The sequence below is a fragment of the Triticum dicoccoides genome, chromosome 4A (assembly GCF_002162155.2).
Source record: "Triticum dicoccoides isolate Atlit2015 ecotype Zavitan chromosome 4A, WEW_v2.0, whole genome shotgun sequence".
Taxonomy (NCBI): domain Eukaryota; kingdom Viridiplantae; phylum Streptophyta; class Magnoliopsida; order Poales; family Poaceae; genus Triticum; species Triticum dicoccoides.
The window spans coordinates 549,139,946-549,154,641 of NC_041386.1; the positions used below are offsets into that span (position 1 = coordinate 549,139,946).

The 14,696-nt window shown below is 45.9% G+C and overlaps 1 long non-coding RNA gene across 1 annotated transcript; it reads right to left on the reverse strand.

Annotated features, from left to right (window-relative positions):
- Positions 1-261: 261 nt before the first annotated feature.
- On the reverse strand, positions 262-851 carry LOC119289108. Its single transcript, XR_005141425.1, has 2 exons — positions 717-851; positions 262-552 (listed from the first exon to the last, which is right to left on the reverse strand). It is a non-coding gene; the product is annotated as an uncharacterized LOC119289108 (long non-coding RNA).
- Positions 852-14,696: the final 13,845 nt, after the last annotated feature.

Below are 14,696 nucleotides of genomic sequence, written 5' to 3' on the forward strand. Positions count from 1 at the left end.
AAAATATTTAGCCATGTACCGCTCTAAGTCAACGTATAAGATAACCATGTATCTAATTTTATTTTCCAAGGGAGGGCATGATGGAAGATTGCAAATGAGAAGCCACAATCGGGAGCTCAATCTTTTTCTCATTCTCCATGGTCCTAGTGTAGCGGTCTTCTGCTAGAATGGTTAGTATTTTTTTTGTGCCAATCACGAAAAGATACCTTAAAAAGTTCATACTCCCAATAGTTCATGGCATATATAGCCCCGGCATAATGCTAACCATGCAATGATTATAACTTATTTCTTTTACTTCAAGATATTCATGACAATACTTTTCATCGCGACAATCTGAAACAGTGTTTTAAGGCAAAGAGAGGGGACGGGAGTAGCTTCCATCTGAAGGAGGTTGGTGGTAACTAGGTTCACAAATGCATTCTTTCCTAGTCCTAAAGCAACGTTCTTGCTCCAGTGCACAACAGAAGCACAAACCATTTGGGCATGGTGGATCTTTCTTTGGACATATGCATAACTCAATCTTGCCGCTATCCACCTGATCAGTTGCTTGAGCTGCATATGCAAATAAGTGTGTTCTCATTCAATTAAGTATTACAAAAATTTATACAAAATTTCAAAATAACTTAGTGATGGTTCTCAATGGTATTTTCCCAAAATCATATAGAACTAACCAATATCTTTACGAGAAGTTCAACTAATTATTGTTGGGTACTCACCCTGAGAAAATATTATGAGGCATGGAAGGATGACCATCACAAGCATAATCACCTTGCCTCTCTCCATGGTAATATAAGCTTTCTCCTTTCTAATATGAGTAGTCTTAGTTTGTAAGGATTTTTTTGCATATGAATGACAACCGTATAGGAGTACTTGCTAACTGCTATATGTTTGTATATATATATAGCCAAACAATTTGGTCTATGTTTAGTAATAATTAATTGCGTTGAGCTGGCGGTTTATCATCTACTATTAATTGCCAGGAATAAAATCAATTTAATGAATAGTGAATAATAAAATCCTTCATAAAATATCTTCCTTTAAAGTTGAAAGGATCTGCTTGGCACTGGCTACACACCTTACCACCGAACTCAATCGGTACATGGGATAGCCTAGAGATCGAATTCATGTCGAATTTTCAGGGCATGCAAGTCAAGCCCTCGGATACGATGATTTGGCCCTAGTAGTGTCGAAAGCACAAGTGCTCCCTGGGTGGTTTTGGTAATTAATGTCAACATATCTCTTGTTGGACTAATGTTTTCATCCAGTGTATTTCAGACAAGTTCAACAGGTGGAGTGGCGTGAACAAGAGGATGTGGAACCCCTTCAAGATGCTAAGGACAAAGGATTGGCTCAAGCTCAAAAGCCCAAGACTCTACATTTTACTTTTAGTGATCCAAGATCACATTGAGTCCATAGGAAAGCCAATACTATTAAAAGGGGATGAGGTGGCTCTTAATGGCTTGCTTTCTCAAAAGTGCTTAGTGATATGCTCCAAAACCCTCAACCAATTTCTCATATCCTCATGTGTCCCAAACTAAAAGTCAAACTCGGCCCCACCGAAACTTTCTATCTGGCGCCACCGAGTTCAGTTGTCATAGCCACTGCCACAAAACCCTAATCAATTCGGTCTCACTGATGGGATCCCGGTCTCATCGAGATGGGCTTGCAAACTCTCCGGATCCTGTTGCATCAAATTCGGCCTTACCGAGTTTTTTAATTGGTCCCACCGAGTTTGCCTGACCAACTCTCTGGTTAGCCTATTACCAAAATCGGTCCTACCGAGTTTGTGTAATCGGTCAAACCGAGACGAGGTTTTACCCTAACCCTAGCATATCGGTCGCACCGAGTTGATCATATCTATCCCACTGAAATGCCTAACGGTCACATTATGAACTGAATCGGTCTGACCGAGTTTTCTAATTAGGTCCCACCGAGTTTAGTGATTTGTGTGTAACGGTTAGATTTTGTGTGGAGGCTATATATACCCCTCCACCCACTCTTCATTCGTGAGGAGAGCCATCAGAACATGCCTATACTTCCAGCATACATTTTCTGAGAGAGAACCACCTACTCATGTGTTGAGGTCAAGATATTCCATTCCAACCACATAAATATTGATCTCTAGCCTTCTCCAACTTGCTTTCCACTCAAATAATCTTTCCACCAAATCCAAATCTGTGAGAGAGAGTTGAGTGTTGGGGAGACTACCATTTGAAGCACAAGAGCAAGGAGTTCATCATCAAAACACCATCTATTACCTTTTGGAGAGTGGTGTCTCCTAGATTGGTTAGGTGTCACTTGGGAGCCTCCGTCAAGATTGTGGACTTGAACCAAGGAGTTTGTACGGGCAAGGAGATTGCCTACTTCGTGAAGATGTACCCTAGTGAGGCAAGTCCTTCGTGGGAGATGGCCATGGTGGGATAGACAAGGTTGCTTCTTCGTGGACCCTTCGTGGGTGGAGCCCTCCGTGGACTCGCGCAACCGTTACCCTTTGTGGGTTGAAGTCTCCATCAACGTGGATGTACGATAGCACCACCTATCGGAACCACGCCAAAAATCTCCGTGTCTCCAATTATGTTTGCACAGTCCAATCCCATCTCTTTACATTCTTGCAACTTGCATGCTTTACTTTCCGCTGCTCATATACTCTTGTCATGCTTGCTTGATATGTATTGTGAATGTTTAAACTTGTGCTAAAACTCCACTTCAACTCAAAGAAATTAAAAACTGCAACTTTTCTTGCTTAGAGTCTATTCACCCCCCCTCTAGACACCTCTTCTCGATCCTTTCAATTGATATCAGAGCATTGGTCTCCATTGCTTTGGTTTAAACACCTTTGGAGGAAGATGGATGTGTCTATGTTGGGGAGTCTTAGACATAGAGTGCCTATACTTGATGGAGAGTTCTTTCATGAGTGGAAAATGAGATGCTTGAGATTTTCAATGAATATCACTTGAACAAGTACATTACTAGTCCTTACATTCCCCCTAGTGATCCTTTTCATCCCACTCCCGATGAGGATCTTGACATGATTCGCAATCTTAGAAATCTCATTGTTAGAGGTTTGCCCAAAAATTTGATTGCTAGCTTGCCTGCTCTTGATTGTGCTTTCATCATATGGAGATTTCTAGAGGAACGATTCCCAAATTATTCCTTGAAAAATCTAGATGAGATTCTCCATAAGTCTATTGCCTTGAGCAAGATGAATTCCAATGAGCCTAAGTTCACTGATTGTCTATTTGAGCTTACTAACCTCATGCGTGCCAAAGGAGATGTTGGAATCATTAGCAACATCATCTCCGAAGTCATTAGAATCCATAAAGATGCACATTGTTACGGTCATACTTGTAATGAATTACCTTCTTTAGGAAATGATCAATTACAAGATGGTGCTGAACATGGATACTATGATGAGGATGATGATAGTGACTTTGATCTCGATGAGTCTATGAGACACTTTGGTCTTATGGCTAATCTGTGTGGCTACATGGCCGGAGGAAAGGAATGGGTCCTTGATAGTGGATGTACTGATCATATGACCGGAGACAAAGATATGTTTCATGAGCTTGCTGAAAATGACGGCCCTTGGAAGTATGTCACTTCTGGTGATAACTCAAAGGGTAAGGTGGTTGGCCTTGGTAAGGTGACCATCTCACATGATAGCTCCATACAAAATGTTATGCTCATTGAATCTCTTGGCTACAATTTACTTTCCGTATCTAGACTTGCTGACTTTGGTTTCAGTGTCCTATTTACTGAAGTAGATTGCCAAGTGTTTCGTAGAGATAATCATAAAATGGTCTTTACCGGTATATGTAGAGGTGATCTTTACATTGTTGACTTCACTAAAAAGGCTCAACCTAGAACTTGCTTTATTGCTAAATCTTCAAAAGGTTGGTTGTGGCATAGAAGGTTAGGTCATGTGGGCATGCAAAATCTTGATAAGCTTATTAAAGGTAATCATATCCTTGGAGTGAAAGATGTTATATTTGACAAGGATAGATTGTGTAGTGCCTGTCAAGCAGGAAAACAAGTTGGAGGAAGTCACCCCGTGAAGAACATAATGACCACGAGAAGACCGCTCAAGCTACTTCATATGGATCTCTTTGGTCCCAATGCCTACAAGAGTCTCGGTGGAAACTCATTTGGTCTAGTTATAGTCGATGATTTTTCAAGATTTACGTGGATGTTCTTTCTTGATGATAAATCGCAGGTTCAAAAGATCTTCAAGAGCTTCGCTAGGAAGGCCCAAAATCAATTTGAAGTAAAGATCAAGAAGGTTCGCAGGGACAACGGAACGGAGTTCAAGAACGCAAATGTGGATACCTTTCTTGACGAAGAGGGGATTTCACATGAGTTCTCGGCTACGTACACGCCTCAACAAAATGGAGTTGTTGAGAGGAAGAACCGAACTCTTATTGAGATGGCAAGAACGATGCTTGATGAGTACAAGACTCCAAAACACTTTTGGGCGGAAGCGGTTGAGATGGCTTGTCATGCAACAAATCGCTTGTATCTTCACAAGCTACTCGGCAAGACGACATACGAGCTCCTCACCGGTAACAAACCCCAAGTTGGATACTTTCGAGTATTTGGCTCAAAGTGCTACATTCTTGATAAGCATCGTCGTTCTAAATTTTCTCCTAAGTCTCATGAGGGTTTCCTACTTGGTTATGGCTCAAACTCTCACACTTACCGTGTCTACAACAATTTCACCCGAAAGGTTGAAGAGATGGTAGATGTGAAGTTTGATGAATCTAATGGCTCGCAAGTAGAGCAATTGCCAATTGATGTAGGAAACAAAGACCCTTCGGAAGCAATCCAAGACTTGTCTATTGGCAAGATTTGTCCAATGGAGGTGAGGAGAGTACCTCGTCCGTCCAAGTGGAAGCTTCTACCTCACGACAAGGTGAACCAAGAGCTGACATGGAAGCACCCACAAGTGGGACACATCAAGATGAAGAAAACGAGGAAATTCATCAAGATGAACCACATCAACCTCCTTCTCCATGATGACAAGAGAACAACAATGTCGACAATGAAGAAGGCCAAGAAGAAGGACAAGATGACGATGAAGATGTTCCACCCCAACCCAAGCAAAAGCTCTAACGAGTTCGAGCAAGAGTTTCAAGAGACCATCCCATCGAACAAATCTTCAATGATATCCAAACCGGGAGAATCACTCGCTCTAAAACTCGTTTGGATAATTTTTGTGAACATTATTCATTCATCTCTAGCATTGAACCTATGAAGGTTGAAGAAGCATTGGAAGATCCGAATTGGATAAACGCCATGCATGAAGAGCTACACAACTTTGAAAGAAATCAAGTGTGGACATTGGTCAAGAAGCCCGACAACAACCACAACATCATTGATACCAAATGGGTGTTTCGCAACAAGCAAGATGAAGATGGTCAAGTCGTCCGCGACAAAGCACGTCTCGTCGCCCAAGGCTACACTCAAGTCGAAGGTATGGACTACGGTGAGACATACGCCCCCGTTGCTAGACTTGAGTCCATCCGCATCTTACTTGCCTATGCTAATCACCGTGATATCACCTTGTACCAAATGGGTATTAAAAGTGCTTTTCTAATTGGTGAGATTGAGGAGGAAGTTTATGTTAAACAACCTCTCGGCTTTGTCAATCCTAAGAAACCCGACCATGTTTACAAACTTCACAAAGCTCTTTATGGTCTTAAACAAGCTCCTAGAGCATGGTATAAATGCTTGACCAAGTTCCTTATTGAAAAAGGCTTTGAGATTGGAAAAATAGATTCTATTCTTTTTACTAAAAGGGTTAATGGTGAATTATTTGTGTGCCAAATTTATGTTGATATATCATATTTGGTTTGACTAACCCTCATTTTAGTGAAAAGTTTGGGAAGCTAATGTCGAAGAAGTTTGAGATGTCTATGATGAGTGAACTCAAGTTCTTTCTTGGTTTGCAAATCGAGAAAACTAAGGAAGGCACCTTTTTTTCTCAAACAAAGTACACCAAGGACTTATTCAAAAAGTTCAACATGCAAGAAAGCAAAGGTATGAAAACTCCCATGCCTACTTGTGGACATATTGACTTGACCAAGGATGGCAAATCGGTTGACCAAAAGGTTTACCGATCTATGATTGGTTCATTGTTATATCTATGTGCCTCCCGTCCCGACATTATGCTAAGTGTGTGCATGTGTGCACGATATCAAGCGGCCCCCAAAGAATGTCATCTCAAGGCTGTGAAAAAGATAGTGAGATACTTAATACATACACAAAATTTTGGCATTTGGTATCCTAAGAGGTCCTCTTTTGATCTTGTTGGCTATTCTGATTCGTACTATGACGGAGACAAGATTGATAGAAAGTCCACTTCGGGTACTTGTGAATTTCTTAGTAGATCTCTTGTGTCTTGGTCCTCCAAGAAACAAAACTCTGTATCCTTATCCACCACCGAAGCGGAATACATTGACGCCGGTTCATGTCGTGCTCAATTACTTTGGATGACCCAAACTCTTAAGGACTATGGGATCTATGTGAAACATGTTCCATTGCTTTGTGACAATGAAAGTGCTATTAAGATTACTCACAATCCCGTGCAACATTCTCGAACTAAGCATATTGAAGTTCGTCATCATTTCATTCGAGATCATGTTGCTAAAGGGGACATTGATCTTAAGCATGTTCGTACCGATAAGCAATTGGCGGATATTTTCACCAAACCGCTTGATGAGAAAGTCTTTTGCCGTTTGAGAGGTGAATTGAACATCATTGATTCTTCAAACTTGGAGTAGGAACTCCATTTGGATAGATGCAAGGCATGAGCCTATGACTAATCCTTGACTTTTTCTCTTATGATGATGATCATATGTCTTGGATACATTTGTACCCTTGCATGCTATATAACCCTTGTAGGTGCTTGGGTGAATCTAAATCCATGGGATTGCAACTCACTCACATCTTGAGCAATCTCTACATCACCAAGTCCCTACACCATGGTGGTTGAAAACAAGGAAGCATGAAACCCTTCAACATATCCTTTTGATGAATTCTATATATCAAATTTCATTTGGTATCAAATCTCATGATTGTCATTTTGGATACACAAGTGCTCTTCCTTGCAAGACTAACCCATGTAGGTAGATGAACTCAAATCCAAGTGGTGCTCCCAATTCTTGATGAGCTACATTAACCTTGAGCAACTCGCACAAGTTCAACTACAACACCACCACCCAAGGTATGATATTCCATCTTAGAGGAGCTTTACCCCAAGATATGGGTCAAAGTAACTCAACAAGATGAGAATACATCAAATGCTTAAACGAAAAATGGTAACCCCATTTTAAGCTTAAACGATGAGTATGACTTATGATCAAGTGGTCTCACTTGAATCCTTAGTCAATATACTCTAACATAGGTGACTTCGTCACCGCCCAATTCTAGATGAAGTCCTCTAGTGTTTCTCTGAGTTCTTGCATTTGTTCCCTGCATTTTTGTTCCCTTCCCCTTTATTAAAATAAACTTCATCTAGATTTTCTTTTCTCTGTTTTGTTCTGCATTTCTTGCATCCAATTCATTGCAAATCCTTCAGTTAATTCCTTGCAAATCTTTGTGAGATCTTATTTGCCTAGTGAGCTGAGGTGACTACTGCTCCTCTTCTGTGTTGAACTCGGTCCCACTGGTTTGTCACTTTTGGTCCATCCGAACTCGTTCGGTGCCACCAAAAAACACAACTCACTGTCACCGAGTTGTCTACAGAGAAGACAGTTTGCCACTTGTTCCTGCACTTTTGTTCCAGCTCCACTCAATGATTCTTGTCCTCTACCAGCATCACACTTTATATGTTGCTTTACTCTGTGACTCAAGGACCAAACCTATTTTGACTCACACTCTAGAAGATCCCTTCTTGGAAATTGATGTTAAAGGGGGAGAGAGAGTTCACATCAAAGCTTAATTCTTCAAAAGGGGGAGAAAATGCTTCAAATAGGGAGAGAGAGGAATCATATGCCCCAGATGCTTGGTGTTCAAGAGGAGAGAAGTCACATGTCTTTAAGAGGGGAAAGACATGTCTATGTTATGTCTCTGTGATCTGATTTGTTTCTGTTTTGCTTTGATTTTGTTTCCCTACCTTCTCCCATTATCCAATATAAGATTCAGGGGGAGAAAGACTGCTAGGGAAGGAAGTCTTTTGATTCATTGCATATCTTTTACCTTTGGGGACATGTTTGTATTCAATAGAGTACCTAGTACTCACACTCTACATGTTATCCCAATCTTGGTACTCTTGTGGCTCTTTTGTTTGCTCCATCTAGTAGATGTATCTGTGTTATATAACCTTGTTTACTCAAATTCATCCCTTCCTAAGCCAACTCAAGACCACAAGGTAAGTATATGCATCACACTCATGTGCATGAAGATTTCTTGCTAATGTACATATTGTTTGCAAGAAGGAATCATGAACATGAGGTTGCACTTCACATATTCATATCATTTGCTCTGATGCATATAGCCAGGATACATGTAACTTATTGCTTGCTCTGTCATGTGTATGCTTTCACATGCTCTTATATTCCTTATTTACATGATTGCATACATGTAGGGGGGCCTATGCATGTTACATGTCCTTCCAAAGCTTTACTTGCTATTCTCCCTATCTTTACCTAAAGCTTTGATGTATGTTGTCATCAATTACCAAAAAGGGGGAGATTGAAAGCACAAGTGCTCCCTGGGTGGTTTTGGTAATTAATGTCAACATATCTGTTGTTGGACTAATGTTTTCATCTAGTGTATTTCAGACAAGTTCAACAGGTGGAGTGGCGTGAACAAGAGGATGTGGAACCCCTTCAAGATGCTAAGGACAAAGGATTGGCTCAAGTCAAAAGCCCAAGACTCTACATTTTACTTTTAGTGATCCAAGATCACATTGAGTCCATAGGAAAGCCAATACTATTTAAAGTGGATGAGGTGTTGCTTAATGGCTTGCTTGCTCAAAAGTGCTTAGTGATATGCTCCAAAACCCTCAACCACTTTATCATATCCACATGTTTCCCAAACAAAAAGTCAAACTCGGCCCCACCAAAACTTTCTATCCAGCGCCACCGAGTTTAGTTGTCATAGCCACTGCCACAAAACCCTAATCAATTCGGTCTCACCGATGGGATCCCGGTCTCACCGAGATGGGCTTTCAAACTCTCTGGATCCTGTTGTCGTGGTTCTAAGCCTGACAGTAGAGTGGGGGTAGGTATGGAGAGGCAAGGTCCTAGCTATGGAGAGGTTGTAAGCACAAAGGATGTACGAGTTCAGGCCCTTCTCGGAAGAAGTAACAGCCCTACGTCTCGGAGCCCGGAGGCGGTCGAGTGAATTATGAGTGTATGAACTACAGGGGTCCCAACCCTTCTGCCTGTGGAGGGGGGTGGCTTATATAGAGTGCGCCAGGACCCCAGCCAGCCCACGTAGGAGAAGGTTTAAGATGAGTTAAGTATGGGGCGTTACTGGTAACGCCCCACATAAAGGCCTTTACTATCATAAAGTCTACTTGATTACAGGCCGTTGCAGTGCAGAGTGCCTCTTGACCTCCTGGTGGTCGAGTGAGTCTTCGTGGTCGAGTCCTTCAGGCCAGTCGAGTGAATCCTCGTTGGTCGACTGGAAGGCGACCTCTTCTAAGGATGTCCTGGGGTAAGTTACTTGGATCAGGTCCATGACCCTACCCTAAGTACATAACCCCATCATTAGCCCCCGAATGGATTGAGGCTTCGAGTGAAGAAGGAGTTGATGTCGTTTCCGATTAACCTTTGCGCTCCGGTTGTGTGCTGTTCTGGACAAAAGAATCCCTTCGTCGACGGGAAACAACTTGCCTTCAGTCGACTTGATCCATTCTGTTTTTGCGTCGAGTGATCTTTCAGGCTTCGACGATCTCCGAGCGACGGATCGCCGGAAACACCGCGCCTGACAGACTGATTTGTTGCTCGCGGATTCCGCGGGATGCGAAATTTGGGGGCGCGCGCGAAGCGGGGCGGACCGCGGCATTCGGATGGGACGGGGCATGGACGCCTCGATCTCCGCGCCGCCTTTTTCGCCATGTATCCCGTCTGCATAACTGTTCCAGATATGATTAGATCGACCGGGCCCACCTATCATCCACTCGGAAGAGACCTTATAAATGTGCCCGGCGAGGATTTCTGTGCTGTGCCTTAGCATTCTCTCCCTCTCTCTGCTTCCTTCCTCCCTGCTCAGCGTGCTCGCTCTCGCCCCCGCACCACTTCCCTTCGCGCATCTCGCCGGCGACTATGGCCAAGGAGAAGACGGCGGCGCTGGAGCGTGCAAAGAAGGCGTCGGCGTCGGAGAAGGCGAAGGGGAGATCCACTAGCCGTGGAGGGTCCTCGTCCAGATCCCGCCTGCCGAAAGGCTGGGTCCAAGGAGACTGGATCCAGTCGACCATCACTGAGAATGACATTCTCGACATGGCCAACGAGGGCTTGATCCCCCACGGAGCTGCGAGGCTTCCGGGGAGGGAGTGGCAGCCTCAGCCAGAAGAGGGTGAGTGTGTGCTTTTGGCCACCCATGTGGATCATGGGTTTTCCTTGCCGCCGAGTGTTTTCTTTCGTGGCTTTTTAAACTTCTTCGGAGCGCAGCTCCACCACTTTACCCCAAACTCCATTGCCTATCTTGCCGCGTTCGTGTCCATGTGTGAGGGTTTCTTGGGCTGTCGACCGCACTGGGGTTTGTTCAAACATATATTCACGTGTCGATCTCAGTCCGTGAAGAAGGCGAGCCCAGGTGATGAGAGAACCCGAGTCGTCCAAATGTGCGGAGGCCTGGGGATTCAGGTGAGGAATAAGAGCACCTTACCGCCCATGACCTTTCCCGAGTCCGTCAGAGGCTGGCAGTCGACTTGGTTCTACTGCCAGGTCCAGTCGACGCCAGGGCAGTCGAGTGGACTCCCTCCGTTCACCATGGACCGAGTGAGCAAGCCTTCCCCTCTGAAGCTGATTCCGGAGGAGAAAGCTGACGTGAAGATGTTGATGGAGCGCGTGGTGCAGTTGGTTCGGGAGGGAGTGACGGGCATGGATCTCCTGGAGGTCTTCCTCAGGCGTCGCATCCAGCCCCTCCAGTTCCGGAGCCACTGCATGTGGTTGTACTGTGGGACCGAAGACGAGACTAGAGTCCATCCAGAAGCAGTCGACGATGTCACTCTGGAAAGATGGATGGTAGCCGTCACCGGAAACAAGGACAACCCACGCGGAGCCAGAAGGATTCCTCCACTCGACCACAACAGCGATCCAAATAAGGTACACTTGCCCTGCTCTCCATTGCATTCTTGTCGCATTCATCTCTGTCTACTCTGCCGACTGGTCGACTGATCATTGTCTTGATATCTGCTAGGCCCTCACCGAGCTGTACTCGATGCCCAATGGGGCACAAACTCCGACTGAGGAGGGTGAGGCGAGTGGGGGCGAGAGCCAGGACGAGGAGGAATGGGACTCGGACGTTGCAGGGGACGACGACGACGATGATGATGACGACGGCGATGATGATGACGCCGAAGACGAGGAGGAAGAGGAGGAGGTCGTGCCACCGCGTTCGGAAAGGCGGTCGAAGCTCATCCACGACCCTTCGACTGAACGTGGCAAGGGGGTTGTGACGCAGTCGACCAAGCGCCCTAGGACCACTTCTCCAGCACCGACTGAAAAGGCGCCGAAGCAGCCTAGGGGGGCTCCGCCAAGGCCGACCAAGCTCCTGCCGAAGATGAAGGTGTCCATCCCCACCATATCAGGGTAATTGTGTCGTTTGAGTCTTCTCATTTTGTGTGAACTTTATCTCTGGTCGACGCTGAAGTTAGTCGACTGATCCTTTGGAGTTGTAGTGCTGCTACTTCTGAAACCTCAGCTCGGGCTGACGACCACGAGATGGAGGATGCAGCAACTTCGAACCCAGGTACTGTATTCTTAACACCGTTCTTAGTCGACTGACTCGCGATCTCTGATCCTGATTCTTCTCCGCAGCTCCACCCAACACTGTTATCAATCTCCCTGACGACGACGAGGATGAAGAACCACTGACGCGCAGGAGGAGTCGGAAAGCATCCGCCAGTAAGGTGCCTCAGGATGTGACGGCGCCTGAGATTCTGACTGTGGAGGGAGAGAACACCACTCGACACACGGTGTCCTTCGCAAATCCACTGACGAGTGCTCAGCAGCCCTCCCTCTTCACGATGCACCACGTCCCTGAGGACCAAGCTGGCGCAGCGAAGGAAGCGATACGCCAGGCGGGACTCATGATGGAGCAGCTGAAGACCATCCGGGATGCGAGCCAGGCAGCTTATGACGCCAGTTCTGCCCTCCAAAGCAATGTCCAGGTCAGTCGACCACTGTTTGTTCTGTTGGATATGCTACCAAAAACTTTTCTTTTCCGGAATTTATAGTAGTCACCCAGTGGGTGTGTCGAATAAACTCCGTGTTAGTGGGGGCACGCTGAGTGCACCCGCTGGGTGTAGTCCCCAAGGCTAAGGTCGACTGCTGGCAGTCGGCCTTAGGCTTTATGATGTCAATCTTTCTGCGAGTCGACTGGTCGACTGGATTTCGCAAACCGGTGGGGGCACGCTGAGTGCACCCACTGGGTGTAGTCCCCAAGGCTAAGGTCGACTGCTGGCAGTCGTCACCCAGTGGGTGTGTCGAATAAACTCCGTGTTAGCGGGGGCACGCTGAGTGCACCCGCTGGGTGTAGTCCCCAAGGCTAAGGTCGACTGCTGGCAGTCGGCCTTAGGCTTTATGATGTCAATCTTTCTGCCAGTCGACTGGTCGACTGGATTTCGCAAACCGGTGGGGGCACGCTAAGTGCACCCACTGGGTGTTCGCAAACCGGTGGGGGCACGCTGAGTGCACCCACTGGGTGTAGTCCCCGAGACTGTGGTCGACTGCTTGCAGTTGATCACAGTCTTAGAGAATGCTCCTTTTTTTTTGAGGTCGGCTGGTCGACTTTGTCTTCATCGGGATTAGTGGGGGCACGCTGAGTGCACCCACTGGGTGTAGTCCCCGAGACTACGGTCGAATACTTGTATTTGGCTGTAGTCTTAGAAATGTGTGTTTTTCCCTTTTTCACCCGGAAGTGAATTATATTTGACATTTAGTCGATTGGTTCTTCGCAGAACTCCTGTGATCTTGTGGCTTGCTACTCGGAGCTGGAACAAAAACATACTCAAGTCGAGCTGAGCTTGAAGCTGGTGCAGGAGAAGCTGACAAAGGCAAAGGAGGAGACTGAAGGTATGTTTGGTGAGACCCTGACGACTGCTTTTCCCCTTGCTTATTTCAAAATCTGATCTTGCTGTAACTTGCAGGTAAGGTAAGGGAGGCCCAGCAGAAGAAAGACCTTGAGTTAGCTGAGAAGATTAAGCTTGCTGACGAGAAGTTAGCTTCAGTCACCAAGCTCGAACAAGACAATACCAATCTGAAAGCTGCTCTTGGGATTGCCAACAAGGAGGTCAGTCGACTGAAAACTGATAAAGCTGCCCTGACCGACCAAGTCAGCAAATTGACTGAGAAGAAAACTGGACTGGAGGCCTTCCTGAGTGGCCTTGCCAAGAAGCTGTTTCTTATGCTTGAAGGTAAACCTCCATGTTTGGCAAATATTTCCAATTGTGGCTTTTTCCATTCGACTATCCCCTTGACTTAGTGATCATCCTTGCAGAATTTTGTCAAAACTTTGAAGAAGAAACCAGCCGACTGGAGCCAAACCTCGACCCCGTCAATTCTCCGGTGAACGACGAAGTTGCTATGGATGTTTTCCGACTGGAGTCTCGTGTTGCAGCTGTCGTGGACTATCTCGCAAGGCTGAAGGCCGCCACATCTCGCATCGACTCGACGCTCTGGCCTGAGGAGACACTTCAGAATGACCTTGAGTCGCTGATGGCCCGCTTGAACACAATCCCTGGTCGAGTGCAGGAGTGGAAGAAGTCCTCGGCTCGGTGTGGTGCAGATGTCGCTCTGTGTCTGGCCCGAGTCCACTGCAAAGATGCGCGAGAAGAGAAGCTGGCGGCCCTTCGGGTGGCCAATACCAAGAAGCACGACTTCAGGTCCTTTATGGAAACTTTCCTTGTAGCTGCCACTCGGATCGCCGACGGAATTGACCTTGATGAATTCGTTGCACCTTCCAGCCCTCCACAGGAGGGGTAAAAAACTTCTTCTGGCTCGATACTTTTAAATTTGCCTCGGTATGCCGAGTGGAATTGTAACCGACAAACCTTAACGGGCTTGATGCCTGAGCACTTTCGGTTCCTTTAGATGTCGATTCAAACTCAAATTTGGTGCTTGAATACGATTGCCTTCGGCTCGAAATGTCTTTTGCAGGTTCAAAGCAAGGCGCCTTTATTGCAATCGACTTATCCTGCGGTCCACTTAGGCGAGCACTGGGCCGCGGCTAAACCTCCGAGTGGAAATCAGGCTTACCACTCGGTAGGATTTTTATAACTTAGGCGAGCACATGGCTGCAGCTAAGCCCCCGAGTGAGAGGGTTGCTCTTCACTCGGTGGAATTTTTATAACTTAGGCGAGTGCTTGGACTGCAGCTAAGCCTCCGAGTGAGAGGGTTGCTCTTCACTCGGTAGGATTTTTATAACTTAGGCGAGTGCTTGGACTGCAGCTAAGCCCCCGAGTGAGAGGGTTGCTCTTCACTCGGTAGGATTTTTATAACTTAGGCGAGTGCTTGGACTGCAGCTAA